Source organism: Pelodiscus sinensis, chromosome 20 (assembly GCF_049634645.1).
Source record: "Pelodiscus sinensis isolate JC-2024 chromosome 20, ASM4963464v1, whole genome shotgun sequence".
NCBI lineage: Eukaryota > Metazoa > Chordata > Testudines > Trionychidae > Pelodiscus > Pelodiscus sinensis.
The window spans coordinates 15881056-15896165 of NC_134730.1; the positions used below are offsets into that span (position 1 = coordinate 15881056).

At 41.3% G+C, this 15110-nt stretch overlaps 1 protein-coding gene across 8 annotated transcripts in view; it reads right to left on the bottom strand.

Moving 5' to 3' along the window:
* CA10 (carbonic anhydrase 10) overlaps positions 1-15110 on the bottom strand; it is a 417040-nt gene that overhangs the window by 254964 nt on the left and 146966 nt on the right. The gene's annotated exons all lie outside the window — the stretch shown is intronic.

Consider the following 15110-nt stretch of genomic DNA (forward strand, 5'->3'; position numbering starts at 1 on the left):
TACTTCTACTCCTTTTATAACTATAACAAATACCGAGCTAAATATAATAGCCCAAGTTTTTGGCACCATTCAGGTATGGCCACAAACCAGGAGCATATTGATAGCACACATACAACACTGTGCCTATATTCTGGCAGCCTCTTTCTTTCCCTCCCAGTTATTCCTCTTGGGGCTCAGAAGAATATGTATTTGGACTCTGATTAAAAAAAAATCCAACTTTAAGCCAATGTTTAAACTTGGTTGATTTCAATAAGACTAAGCAAATGCAAAAGTACACTGCTGAAGCGAGGTTTCAAATGTCCAGGTCACAGATGTCTTCAGACCCCTAAGCCCACTCCCAGAATCTCTCTCAGCATCCATGGAGCTCTTACAGACAGTTTCTGGAGGAAATCAGCAGGAGCTAGAATTAGAGCAGAATACTTCCACCTTGTGTTCCTCTACCTGGCTACTACTTTTAGAGCATACCAACAGGCAACCTATAGCTAGAATTTGGCCCATTGAATCCAAGAAAGTATTAGAAGCACCCTGCACGGATTTGTGACAATGAAATACTTGTAGACTGAAATGGACATCCTGACACAAAGGGGAATGGATTCTATGGCAAGTTCATTTTGCGTACGCTGCTCCAGACACAGCTCTCCCTAGAACTCACAACGGGACAGTGCACCCTATCCCAGTTCCAGCTTTGGACTACATTTGTCTGCTACATTCAGACCCTAAATATAAAGTTGCCCATTAAGTGACCAGTGTCTGCTGTGAAAGCCTTGAAGGACATACTCTACCTGGTAGAAAAGTCTCACCCCATCACCTTCCAAACACAAAGCTCTCAACTTCACAAGCTATGGAGAGACGAAAGATATTTGCAGTTACTTTGAAGTATGCCTGCAGCTGGTGAGATGCTGCTCTGCGGGGCTTCTGCATCAACAACATAATCCTCACTTCTGAGCCATAAAACACACAAGTTTTTATTTAAAATTAAAATCACATCTCTCTTTCCCTCCCATCTGCTGATTTACAGTCCCATTCTCAGTCATGATTAATACCTGTTAGGACACATTAATAATATGTTTCAAGTCTAAAAAGAATCCTAATGTTCCCTCCCTTAATGTTCCAGCTCACTGCTCAGATTCACAGCCCTCCCTGTTTTCTGTCCCACTTCATAGCTTACAATTTTTATTAACCCTTTCACCCTTGCTCTGCTGCTGACCTCTTTTACACCTCCCATAAATGCTGTGTCTCAGTGTAAACATTTCATAAGTGGCGAACCTTGTACATATGATAGCAAGAAAGAGAGAGGTACTTTAGCCAGCAAGGAAGCATTTATAATTTATAATAAATACATGTTGTGCAAATGATGTCTCATTCCCAATAGAGCACAATTACATGACAGCTCCAAAATATTCCAAAATCTCTCCATGTTGATGCCAAGCTCACAGTTCAACACCATTTTTTACATGAAGTAAAATAGCATATTTCACAAAGACTGCTTTTCAGGATGCATAAGGGGGGGCCTTGAAGGGAGGGAGGCAGGCAGGCAAGGGGGCTCCTGCAGTGGATAAGGTACCTGCCTTCAGAGCCAGAGGTCAAGGGTTCAAGCTCAAAGAAAGAGCTAGTGAGGTAAAGAGTAGCACAGAGAAATTAATATTGAAGAAGAAAGAAATTTAGACATAAGATATGCTGTTAGAGGAAGGATGGCCCATTTGTTAAGGTGCCAACATATGTATTTGCATCCTTTTTCCACCACAGGCTTCCTGCGGGACACTAGGCAAGTCACTTAGCCACCACTTGCCTGTTTCCTACTTGTAAAAAAAGCCACAATAGCAGCACTGCCCTATTTCACAAGGGTGGTGGTGAAGTTAAGCACATAAGAGTTGTGAGGCACTCAGGTATTATAGCAAAGAGGGCCATGTAACTACCTACAACCATGTCTTCACTACACAGTTAACTCCACTTGACTCCTCTCACATCAGCCTTATTTCAGTGAGAATGGTCACAGTGTCAAAGACCACAAGCAGCAGAGTGATTCAGTAGCTGACAAGTTAGGGAATTCACAGGCCACAGTTCGATGCAGCCTAACAAGCCATGCACTGAGAGGTAAAACCAGCCATATATGCACAGTAAGGGGTTTTGTATGTGTATAGGACTCACATTAGGGACAATTCTCAAGTTAGAACCTCAGGTTTACTAAGCAGCTGTAGCCAGCCAGGAACCCCCCCGTAACATCCATCTTTGCTTGCCTGGAAGCATACAGGGCACACACAGCAGTAAAATCAGCTTAGTCTTTGAAGCCTTGACAGGAGGCCCAGATATGCCAGCTCACCCAGTGACCCTGGACAACTGTAAGCAGAGATAAGAGGGTGGTCGAATTAATAGCTGAGCAAGAGGATGCCGAGGAGTGCCCTTGACTGAAACCCATATTGATACGATAACACACTCGTGCGGGGGGAGGAATCTCCCACCCAGAAAAGAATGTCCAGTACTCCTAATTTAGTTCTCTCTCTCTTAAAAGTGTAAATTATTTGAAACTCTCTTGTAAGAACTGGTGCCACAAAAACAGACCAGTACAATTTGGCATCTTAGATAAGAAAGAGGATACGGGCCCCCTAGGGGTATAAAGGTGGGTCCAGCAGCACACTCACTCTGAGCTTCGATCTGCCATCTACCTGCTGATCGGGTTAGGTGTTTGACCTCCCGAGGTTCCATGGGGACGCCCACCTCGTATTTATCTTTCTGAGGAATTGAGGGACCGACACTGGCCTGACCCACTGGAGTTGAGAGGCACAGAAGGGGGTAAAAATTGTACCTGGATGTGTCCTTTGTTTAAGTATATACATAGTGTTAGAGATCTTTAAAGATTAAGCTGTCACTTGCTACCATTATTTTTTATCTTCCTTTTTCCTTTGTAACCATTTTAAAATGTATATTTGCTAGCAGTTAAGAAGCAGAGCAATAGCCATTGTAACCACATGCTTTATAAGCCTTTTTAATAAACCTATAACTGGTTAAGTTTTAACCTGACTCCTTCAGTTGCTGTAACAGAACCAAGCACAATTTAAAAGAACTCCAGCCAGTCATAAGAGTCAGGAATAGGGAGATCCGGGGCGTTTGGATCGTGTCGCTTCCAGAGGACAGATCCGTGGGGCATCTCTCAGCCTTCCCTAGGCTGCCTGCTGCGAAGGGATCATGTATCCTAGCAGTCAAAATCTGAGGTGTAATAAGCTCTCCCTGTAAACTCTGGGGCGTCTGTCAGTCTGTTGGCCCCCCGGTCAAAAACACGGATGTTAAACTTCTCGGGGCACCCGTTAGCCTCCCTAGGCTGCCCGCTGCGATGGGACCTTGCGTCCCAGCAGTTGAAGACTTGGGTGTAACACACACAGTGCCCTGACCATCAGCTGACAGCAGCACAGACAGTCCATTAGATAAGTCTCAGATAAGTGTTAGACAGATGGATATGGATGGTACATTCTATAAGGCAGAAAGGTACTGAACAGCCTTCTGTGTTGTGGCAGCTCCGGGGGAGAAGGCCGTTGTACCTGAAGTGCCCACCGTGGAACTGAGAAGGAGCTAATGTGAAAACATCTGGGTTGTCATTTCTCTCTCTCCTGTGCAGTCCATTGATCAGGCACTGCCATCTCCTTGTGTCAGAGGATTAAAAAGAAAGTGAATTTTGGGGCAAGATTACAGGAGCTCACTCTCCAACTGGAGAGGTGCAAAATTTCTGGTCTTCGTTTTGTGAGGTTTTGCAGCATACGTGGGACCAGTCTCTCTCCATTCTCCTCTGTACATGGGAGGGACCATGTGGCTCAAGCTCTCAATTTCCAACCCAAAAAGAGAGTTTAAGGGTACTAGTTATTATGCTAAAGTACACCTATTCTTGTTGTAATAGACTTCTGCTGCGGCACTGCATTCTTTACTGTGAATACAGAGGATCAATACCTAATGCCCTCAATGCCAGTGCGCAAGCATGATGTCTTGAAAGAACTGTCAGATGGTACCATTCTCCCTGCAAGTACGGGAAGTGCCACTATCCCCATTTTACAGATGAAGGAACCAAGGCAGGCGGACTAAATGACTTGCCCAAGGTCACCCAGTATGTCTGTGGCATAAGCAGGGAAATGAGGTCAGGTATTCTGGGCAACAAGCAAACACCACAGACATAGGATCATTCTTCCTCTTCGCAGCTGAATTTCAGGGGGAGGTGGTGCATTCTAGCCTGCCTTGAGGATGTGAGATAAAGGAACATTTGATCATCATTATGAACAGACCATTATTGCCATGTGCATCACAAAGCATCAAAACTGATCACAGAGTGCAAATATTGACTTCCTTAACACAGTGATGTGCTGTGTGTTCTCTTGTCTCTGCTGGTTTGCTGTAGGTTTCTGGGAGACGATAGAGCAGACTCTTAAGATCACCATGTACAAAAATTGAAACAAATACAGGTTGAACCCCTCTAGTTTGGCTCTCTCGTCTGGCAACATCCGGGGTGTAGCATGATTTTAGCTAGCCAGATGTCCACTTATGATAGATACAGCCAAGTTTCCCATGGTCTCAAAGTCTGCTGGCAGTCACCAGTCGGGGCTCTGTGTTCTGTGCTGTTAATAGAAGATATTTAGCGGTAATTAGAACTAAGAACCCAGTAAGCAGTGGAAGTGTTAGCAATGCTGCTAGACAATATTAACCTCACGTAGTTCAGCAAATTTTCTGGTTTGGTAATCGTCAGGTCGTGAAGGTGCCAGACTAAAGACGTTCCATTTGTAGCCCACTAACTTCAACTGTCTTCTTGGCATTCTTTGGTTTTCTCTCTTCTCAAATTCACAGCAGCATATTTTTGGGCTATCCATTGAAGTTCTACTCATGAGCTGAAGGCATCAAGGGCTTTAAGAGACACTGTGGGATTGCCTCGTTATCTTTAATGATCTCACAGGGTATTTGTCAAACCCTTGGTGACATGCTTTTTTTTTTATAATTAGAGAAACCCCTTGAATCAACAGCCTAAGTTTTATCTGTGATCAGCTGTCAGGCTGTGGGCTCCCAGAACTAAAGGGACACAGAACTATTATGCTGAGTCATCCTGGTAGGCTAATCAAAGGAGTTTCATTAGGTACAAGTATCAGAGGGGTAGCCATGTTAGTCTGGATCTGCAAAAGCGACAAGGAGTCCTGTAGCACCTTATAGATGTATTGGTGCATAAGCTTTCGAGGGCAAAGACTCCTTATCTCATTAGCTACAGTTCAGGAATATAAGCAGCCAGGAATAACTCGGACTCTAGATGGAAATCATTATTTGGAGAGACTTAAGGACAGGCAGCTCAGCCTCAGGTTTAGGCTTTTAAGTGTAGTCCTAATTCAGGGCTTTGTTACAGAAAGACAACCACCAGAAAAGGGGATGTATTTGGACCACAGGCTTTGGTATGTTTGCTGCATGGACAGCCTGGTGGGAAACACCTGTTTTATTGCTGTTTACACCAGCAGTTGTGAACTCCCAGCAACAACTATCTAACCTAGCTCTGGAATCTGACCATGTACTCCAAGGATGGTTTCTCTAGACTGCAATTACTGCCTGGTTTGAATACTAGTATCAACTTCCTCCCTCCTTCCCCATCTTTCTCCCTAAGTCCACAGACCAAAACTGCAGCAAAGGACAGCAGGGGAGAGAGACATGTTTCATGATGGCTACAATTAATTACACTCCAGGGACTGCAACATAATGATTTCAGTATAGGAGCTAGATGAGGCTGTTTTGCTGCTGTCAGTGTGACAGGTAATAGCAGTGTGCCAATGCCAGAACATAAACTGTGTGGAGGCTTAGAGCAGAGAGAGAAGGAACTGAAATAAGAAAGAAAAGATAAGGTAAAGGTTGAAAGGAGAAGTAGGAGATTAAATCCCTTCCTCCCCCCAAGAGAAATGTGAGCACAGGATTTTCACTTCGCTACCTGACACAGAGGTTTAGGTATCCTATTGACAATGAGCCAAATGCTGACCTCAGCAGCGAAATCTGTAGGACTTAGATGCATGTATCAGATTGCAAAATTTGGCATTTGCAGGAGAACAATATATAGTCATGTATTTTCCTAGCATAGCATGTTTTATTTTAGGGAAAGTTTTTAGGTACAGAAGTTGGCATTAAAAAGTTAGTATCTCCCAACAGTTACTACACAGTGATATCAGAAATAATGTAGTTATTCAGCTTTACAGTGCTAGACCATTCCATTCTTCTCATGCTGCCCTACAGATGAAATGCCACAATCAGACTGTATCTGTGCATCAATTATTCTTGCCCCATGTTGTTATTGGTCCCTTAGATAAAACCTGAAACTAATTTATTGAAGCCAAGAATTGAAACCACAGATAGAAGAAGCTATCTATGTACATCAATAAAGCAGTCCACTAATTATTTCCACCTACTCAACTTGACGAAAATTACCATGCTAATGCCTTTGGATAAGCAGATGACCTGCTCTGCTTTAACAAAAGATAAATGTGAAGTCAAGACAGCCTTAAATTGGGGCACCGAGGAAATGACAGACTGTAGAATGGCATTCATAAAAGTAATTTGTTATAGAAATCTCCAGTGTACAGCAAGACTAGATAATGTTGCCGTAGCTAGGAAATTAGAGAACTCAGAGAAGGAATTCTGATTCCTTTGTAACAGTCCAAGAATTGAAAAACAGTCCAGAAAGCATAAGAACAACATGCCTCTTTCCACCTGTGCACCTTGCACCAAACCAAAAAGGGGGAATATATGTACCACTATAGCTGTACCATATTGTGGATTTTGCTTTCATTCAGCCTGGTACAAATATTTAAGTTCAAATTTGTGCACAAAAATATTTTTTGGTGGTGAGCTGGGTAAGATGTGCAGAACAGAGAAGGAACAATTTAATCACCTTTTTAAAAGAAAAATGAGGAACAGAATTAGCATTGCACTTTAAGAGATGGTAATGGGGCCAGTTTGTGAAAGAGCCAAATACCTTGCAGAAATAAAAACTTGCTGAAGAATGCTGCTAGACAATTGGCAAAGGAATATGAATGCCTGCCTGGAACAGTTACTTAGCACACAAAGAAAACAAGAAGAGGTCTAGGTTTGTTCAGTGGCATTCAAAATGCTATTCCATATAATGCATTTATAATTTATACAACATGTATTATAATAAAACTTTGATAATCTACAGTTCCATTTAGCCAAGGATTTTGAGGAGTTCAGCAAAGTCAAATACCCATCAATGATAGGTAAGAAATAAATGTGAACAGAAAGAGTAATTATTTGACAAGCATCATGCAACAAATCAGTGTTAGTCAGGAACAGAAACCAGGGTCCAAATTCAGCATTATATAGTTTATATGTTTTCTGATTCAGTGTCCTCTTCTGAAACTACTCTGATTCTTTATCACAAGCAAGTCTTAGTGCCAGATATAGATCTTTGACTATGTTTGTTTAAATTAGAAAAGAAAAATAAGGGGGGAAAAAAAGAGTGGAGAAAACAGAAAAGGGAAACATTTGCCAACTAATATGCTAAAAATGTACATGAAAAAGTATGCTCATTCTCTGTTGTGTAAGAAAGAAATACACACATACAATGGAATGTCCTCTTGACTTTAACTTTTAATTATACAGAAATGGTAGTTATAATTAAGAGCATTACCTGGGAAAATATTTAATCATCACAATAAGTGATCTTTGGCCTTGCAAAGTATGTGCTTGTTTTCATCTATGCATTGATGCTTCCAATGTAGAGCACAGAAAGAAGCATTTCTTCCATTATATTGATTGAAAAAGACTAATTCCCCTTTATAAATTGTGTTAATCATGGAAGAAAAAAAAGCAGTTACACAACTTCATGTAATTAGAATGCTTGTGCCTCAATATGATTAGATTTAATTCAACATGAAGGTTAGTATTTGTAAGATTACTTTAGTGAATTCCAACAATTTAGGACAATTGATTCAAATTTTCTTGCATTTTATTTAGAGGAGCCTGTCAAAATGGCTACAGGGAAGAACCATCTATTATGCATTCTCTCAGTACACTATACTGCCTGATATGCCAAGTAGTGGTGGATTTTCCCACAAATGGAGAGGAGATCAGATCCAGCTTTGAATAACTTTGCTAAGAATATCTCTTTTTGTGTTGCCATTGCTATTACTTTGATATTTCTAACATACTTGTCTCCAATTCAGAAATATACTAATCAGAAGGCAAATTTAAGTATCTATTTGAAGAATTTCAGAGGGGTAGCCGATTTAGCCTGTAACAGGAAAAACTTTAAAAACAACAAATAGTCTAGCAGCACCTTAAAGACTAACAAAATATATAGATGGTATCATGAGCTTTCATGGGCAAAACCCACTTCTTCAGATGACCAGAGTATAATAAGTCCAGATCCAAGAATAAAGAACGGAAGGGGAAGGGGAGAGAAGGAAAAAAGGGAGGGGAGGAAGAAAGAGAGAGACAGTGAGTAGATAGTGCAAATAGTTACAAGAGGCTGTTAACCACTAGCACCTCCATTGTTTGGTTGGTTGGTTAAGTCATTAAAAGGTGGAAGATAGTGTGCAAGCCATCCCATATCCCAGTTCAGACCATTAGCATAAGAATTAAACTTGTGAATGAAGTTAAGTTCCAGTCCTGTTCTGTGTATTTGGCTTGTGAAATTGGTCTGAAAGAAAACAGAGACTTGGAGATCTTGGCGTGACTTGAGGAGTGTTATTATACTCGGTTCCCAATAGTTTTATCACATCTATTGTGATAAATTGAAATCGCAGTAGAAAAATGCCAACTCCTGATGGGACAAGTTTGAGAGACTTTGATTTAAAGATTAAAAAGCAACTGAGATATTCAGTGGAGCTAGCACACACTGGTCATCAGAGAGTCAATCTCTGGTGGAAAAACCCTCTAGGTTCAGACAGACAGAAATCTGGATCACATCTCAGTTCTCTAGCCAGTCACACATCAGGCTCTCTTAGTATGCCTGCCAGCGCCTTGGATGCTTGAATTAGCAACTAGCCAGATCAATGACTTGCCACTCAGCTGGCAGTTTCTAAACAAGTATGGTCAACCACTCAGCCATCAATCACTGACAGGGATCAGAATGAGCCAATAATTGATTTGGCAGCTCAGCACCATCTCCCTGTAAGAGCCAAACAACAAGCTGGCAATCACACAGAATACATTTGCCTGCCATTCAATTTAAGGGAAGGGGAGAAAAGAGGGTGAGAAGAGATCATTGGCAAGAAAAGTAGATTGAAAGGGAAAGAGAAGACATGGAAAAGACTCAAGGAGGCAGACTGGCCTGGTGAATACAGCAAAGCACTAGGACATAGGGAAACCTAGTTTCTGTTTCCAGCTCTTCCACTGACTTCCAATAGGAGTTTTGGCAAATCACTTCACTGGTTTATTTCCCCTTCCACCCTTTCTTTGATTACACTTTAAGTTCTTTGGGGTAGAAAGTCTCAGCAGGGGCACCTGGTCGCTTCTACAATAGGAACAACAACAACATTATTCTGTGGCAAGGTAAAGAGTATATTTTTGTAACTGGGGCATGGGCTGTGGGCAAAGAAAAAAGATGGGCAGGGGAAAAAGCTCAAGAGTAAATAAGAGCCGTAGAGACAGGAGTAACATGAGTCTTTTGTTATTTAAGGAAAGGAGGAAGATTGCTCATCTGGCAGACAGTAGTGTCCTGTAGGTTCCGCTTTATTCTGATGTATTTGGGATAGTTATTCCTTAACTGAAGAGTATAAATGAAAGGAGTGAATTTATTCTGGTAAGCACACTTATTAAACTACTATGTTCTCACACCAAATCTTCTCAGGGCAACAACAACTATGTTAATAATCTAGAAAGCCCTCCATAAGAGGTTTAAAATAGGAAATTAACTGTCTGTAGACCAAACCGAATTTAAGTGAGGCATCTTTCCAATAGCATCAACAGTATGAACCTCCCATTCATGAGACTGTAGGAGTTTACAAGGATTCAACCTGGAGAAAGCAGGCATAATCGGATAAGGATCATTGGTTTTGGCATAATCGGATAAGGATTCTTTCCAAATGGCAGTGAAGTATTATATGAAACAAGATGTGTTATAAATGTCTTGCACTCCAGAATAGTTGGTAGAAAAAAGTTTATTAGAGAGTCCTCACAAGTTTCCCATGAGACTCTAAGAGGTACTGACATCAAGCAATGCATAAATTTCCTGGCTCTGTAGACTTGCCATCTCTTAATTAGGTGGTACATACAAGCAGACACAATGAGATCTTAGTTCATCACTGAGTACTGGAGTTACCTTCTGTAATCAGAGGACCTGTCAGTTTAAAATGGCAGCCCTGAAATTCTGTAGTCTGATATTGTCTGGAGTATTCAAATTTTCTTGACCCTTATCTACTGAGGCTTAGAGCTGGAAAGAGGACAGGGCCTGCATTGGTGTCTTCAGGAAGGTGATCAAATCTTTGTGATAGATGGTCATTTTGCAAGTGAGCCAGCAGTTTTGTAGTAAAATCAAGTAAAAGGTATTGCTGGCTCACTGATAGATCCTGATATGCAGGGCTCGACAAACAGCAAAGAAATCCACTCGCCAGTCCCGCACTACGCATGCGCCAGACCCGCATTGCGCATGCAGGCACTGCCGGTGAACGTGTCGACTGGTTGAAATCTACTCACGACAGGTGAGTAGATACACTGATTTGTCAAGCCCTGCTGATTTGTCAAGCCCTGCTGATATGATTGAGAAAAATTGTTTGAGTAGGTTTCTTCTCAGAGAGGTCCCACATTGAGGTGCTGAATATCAGTTCATTTCCCCGAAGGCTGTGTAATTTTAAAAAGGCTGCAATTTTTTCTTGTCTGAAGCAGATCCTACCACCATTATTGTGCTCCAAAAAGACTACAGCGGCTTTCTTTTCTGTTCTGCTTGCATTTAAAAATATTTATTAATTAAAACCTACTGTGACAGGGTGCACAAGCCTGAGGCCCCCTGCTGGAGGCCTTGTGGTTCTGCCATAGTCTACTTCAGAAAAAAGGCAGTCGAGAGGTCCTCCAATCGGGCTAGAGTGGCTGCAGAAAAAGCAACCAATTATGGTCCAGGAAGGCCATAGAAAATGAGCTGCAGAAGAGTGTGGCAGTTAGTTGCTGTGTGCAGCTCAAGGAGTGAAAACTGGCTGGCTAGAAGAGTAGCAGCGTCATGGATAGCTCAGTGAGGAGAGCTCATGGCAAAAAGACATGCCATGAGGTAAGGGCAAAATAGACACAGGGCAGCAGGGAAGTGGCCCAAGGAATTAGAGCAGCAGTGGAACAGACATAGCAGACAGCTGCTACCTACAGGTTCCCTGGGCTGGGGCCCACAATAGAGGGCAGAACTGAGTCCCTCTTAATTCCCCTGGAGGAAGTGGCCTGAATACTGAGGCACCCTGCCAAAGAAATGGAATCAGAAGAGCCCTGAGAGGGTGAAGACCTTGCCTCCAAGAAGGAGCCCTGGGGAGCACCACTCCGTTCCAGGGTGGGAACAAAGAGAGATTACAGAGAGCACCAAAAGTGTGTCTGTTAGACTGGTACCTGGAAGAGTTTTGTTTTATATTTTGTGCACAGATTGTGAGAGACTCGGGCAAAGGGCTGAGTTAACAAAGAGTTTCCATAAACAAAGACAGTGCAGGCGCACACACTTGGCCATGGGATGTTGATGAGGGATGAGTGCAACCCTGTTCCACCTACATGATTAAAGATAACTTTGCTTTTTATATTTTTGTGCTGGCTGATTCAGATCAAAGGAGATATTCCAGGGAATAGTCCATCACTTTGTGTACCAGAAAGAACAGAAATCAGATGTTCTTGGTAAGGCACCATCTACTTTTGAGTTTGCTTTCCCTATGGTTCTAGGTGAACCCATGCTTATATTAGTGTTTGAGTTTATCTACATACTTAAATAAACAGCCTCATTTTCAGAAATATAAGAAACGAGGTAGAGATGCAAACTTAGCTTCTCGAATAAATTGGCCATTTATGTAGATGCCTCAGTTCAGGTACTCTCTCAATTTCCTGGACTAAAGTGTGATAAACTATAAACTATTCTACTGTAAATGGCAACCATATCAATCAATAATGAATTATTCAAAATGTAAAGGAACTGGGCTGGTACAAATCAATCTGAAAATCCCAAAAGCATCTGAAGAAAGATTATATACCACTAGCAGATTTACCCAGCATTGCTCAGGTCCTTAACTCAATATATTTTTTTTATAAAAGGAAAATTTACATTTATTTTTAATTGATTGTATTTTTTTAAAATACAGTGTTATTTTTATGAAGTTAATTTTAGTAATTTTTTAAAATGGAAATTCTATCAAGTATATTCTTGTCTTCATCCCTATAAACTCTTATCATTCACTATATTTTAACAAAAAAGGGCTATAAGTCAATTTGGTTTACAATAACACTGCCTTCTAGTTTTCAAACTTTAAGCATTGATTTAGCTGAGCCAACAAAGAGCATTACTCCAAATGTCTGTTTACTGTAAGCTTCATTGAGAAGAAATCCTATTCCAGGTTCATCCTATTTTTCTGGCTCATCTTGGCTCAGTCTCTTTCAGAATTTGCTCAGTGATGTCAATTTCTGAGGACTGTACTTGATTTGATTATTGTTTTCTGTTTGGTTTTCTCAGAAGCAATTCCATTCCAGGTACATCCTGTTTTCCTTACACATCCAAACGCTTATGCTGCTTTAAGTTACGGTAAGGGGAAGCTGTATACCACATCTGGTGGCCCTAGCTCTTACCATTCAGGAGGAGGTCTTGATGAAACAGACAAACTCTTTAAAGTAGACGTCTAGAAGATTTATCTAGCATTGCTCTGGTCCTTCGGGGTAGGAGGCCAGGGGTGCAAGAATCAGGGGAAAAGCAACTTACCTTAGAAGCTATATTTTCACATGACAAATGGGCAAGTTAAAACAAGGCTGAGCCAGTCTGGGTGCCTCCAACTCTTATTCAGCATAATATGGCAACATCTTGATGACTTTTGTACCATATGTGAATAGCTTTTACTCAAGTGAAAGCTCCATATGTTGTCACAAATATATTTTTACTCACCAAGTCAAGCAGATTTCTTGGTTTTCTTAACCTTTAGCAAACAATGTGGTCACTTCAAGGAAGCCTCCCCCTGCTATTCAGACCTTTTATATTTTAATGTCCATATGTATCTTTCTGAAATATACCAGAGCACTAACAGCTACAGGATTGTGTTTCACACGATATTTGTTCCAATCCACTGAAGAGACTCTGCTCTGATGAATAGGTTTTGTACCCAAATGTATATTTAAGCTTCAGGACAACCTTGCTAAAGTCGCAGAGGCTGCTTTTGGAGAAAAACAGAAACTGCTCAGTTCTTCTGCCAAAAAGGAAACATTTTGCAAATACATTGGCTCTCTCATGGACACAGTGCAATTTTTAAAATACCTATCTACTGCTATATTTAATAGCATGGGTATGCCTTTTCTCGTTTGATTTGAAGACTCCAGAGCAGCTAGTCAAAACATTGGACTATGTTCTCTGAAACTCAAAGAAAAAAGAGTAATTGTTAAATTTCCCAAGATTGCTTCTTCTGTGTACAGCAGCCATGGGCAACCTAAGCTAGTGAGTGGGCTGCATGAGTGGCTCTCCATCTCAATGGGCTGCAAAACTATAGTAACCAAGATGTCTCCCGGGACAGGGTAGTTTAGCTAACTCTGCTTGCGTGCCTAGGATTTGCAGGGTGTGCCAGCTGAATCATAGTAGAGCTTTGATTAGCTGCAGAGAGAGCACGCAGAACTATCAGTCACTGCCCTCACTTCAGATGCCCTTGCTTTCAGTGTTGTTACTTTAGTAATACCAGTAGGGAAAAAACCTAAGGAAAACCTGTGGAATCTGTCAACCCTGCGCGTGAGTAATAGTAAACAAAATGTCTTATGGGCCATATACAACCCTGATGGGCCACAGATTTCCCATCACTGGTGTATAGAAAGACACAAAATGTACCAAAACGTTACCAAGTATTTCTTTTTTCTCTTGCTTTATCTGGAAAACCTTAGTGAGGAATTCTTTTCCCTCCTCCTCAGTGGGGATGTTCTATGCATTTTAAGGCTTGAGACACACAATGCCTGGTAAAAGCCATCTAGTAGTAGAGCATGCACGTAAAGTGCTTGGGTACAGAACAAGGATGATGGCAGACAAGAGACTCTTCTCCATCCTTCATGTAACTCAGGAGTGCTCGCTCAGCTCTCAACTGGAATAGCAGCTATTGGATCTGTGTGTGACGGGGGGAGGGGAGGGCGTCAGCAGTAATGGGAGTATTCCTAGTCCTTTACGTCTCAGAAAAGAACTGTGCATCTCTGTGTTTTTGGAAGGGGCTTGGCAGAGACCACAGAATTGAAAACCCACTGTTATATTATTTTCATACTCTGTTTTTCATGCCACTAACTGACACCCTTCAGAATAAGTAAATATGTAAAAAATGTAAAATCTGAAATTTGATGCCCAGTATGTTAGGCTAAGTATCTGGCTTGTTTCTTTTTCATGCCAACATTTTTTTTCATTTTATTCTAAAAAAAGGAGGAAACCCCTCCAACACTAGAACTAGTGGCTAAATTAAAGACCACACGTCAGCTAATCTCAATCTTCATATAAAGCTAGCCCTTACAGAGTAGATGATGGTCTAAGTTTTTAATGTTCTGTCTGTGCTATGGAGATGAACAATGCAAGCAATATTCAGATGTCTCTGTGTCACTCTGACATGCTTTTTGACATTCTGATTGTACCTGAATGCACCATTCAAATGCACATAAACACTGGGTGATGTTCCAGGATCTCTCAAGAAGTGTGTTATCAGAGCTAACAATCAAACCCAGTTTTCTTACGTCGTAGTCCAGTGTCTACCCACAAAATCATATTTTTTCTGACTGATGCGTCAGTGTTCATCAGTGCAACACATGATGATGCATAAGATCAAATGAAACTCGGGCACTTTCCTGAGCTTTTCTTGAATTATAGATAAGTTATCATTTCCTATATAGCTCACCCTTCACTCAACATGACGGAAAACAAAAAATTTCCAACTTATATACTGCAGTTCATCTGACCCAACAAGCCAGGGTGAAAC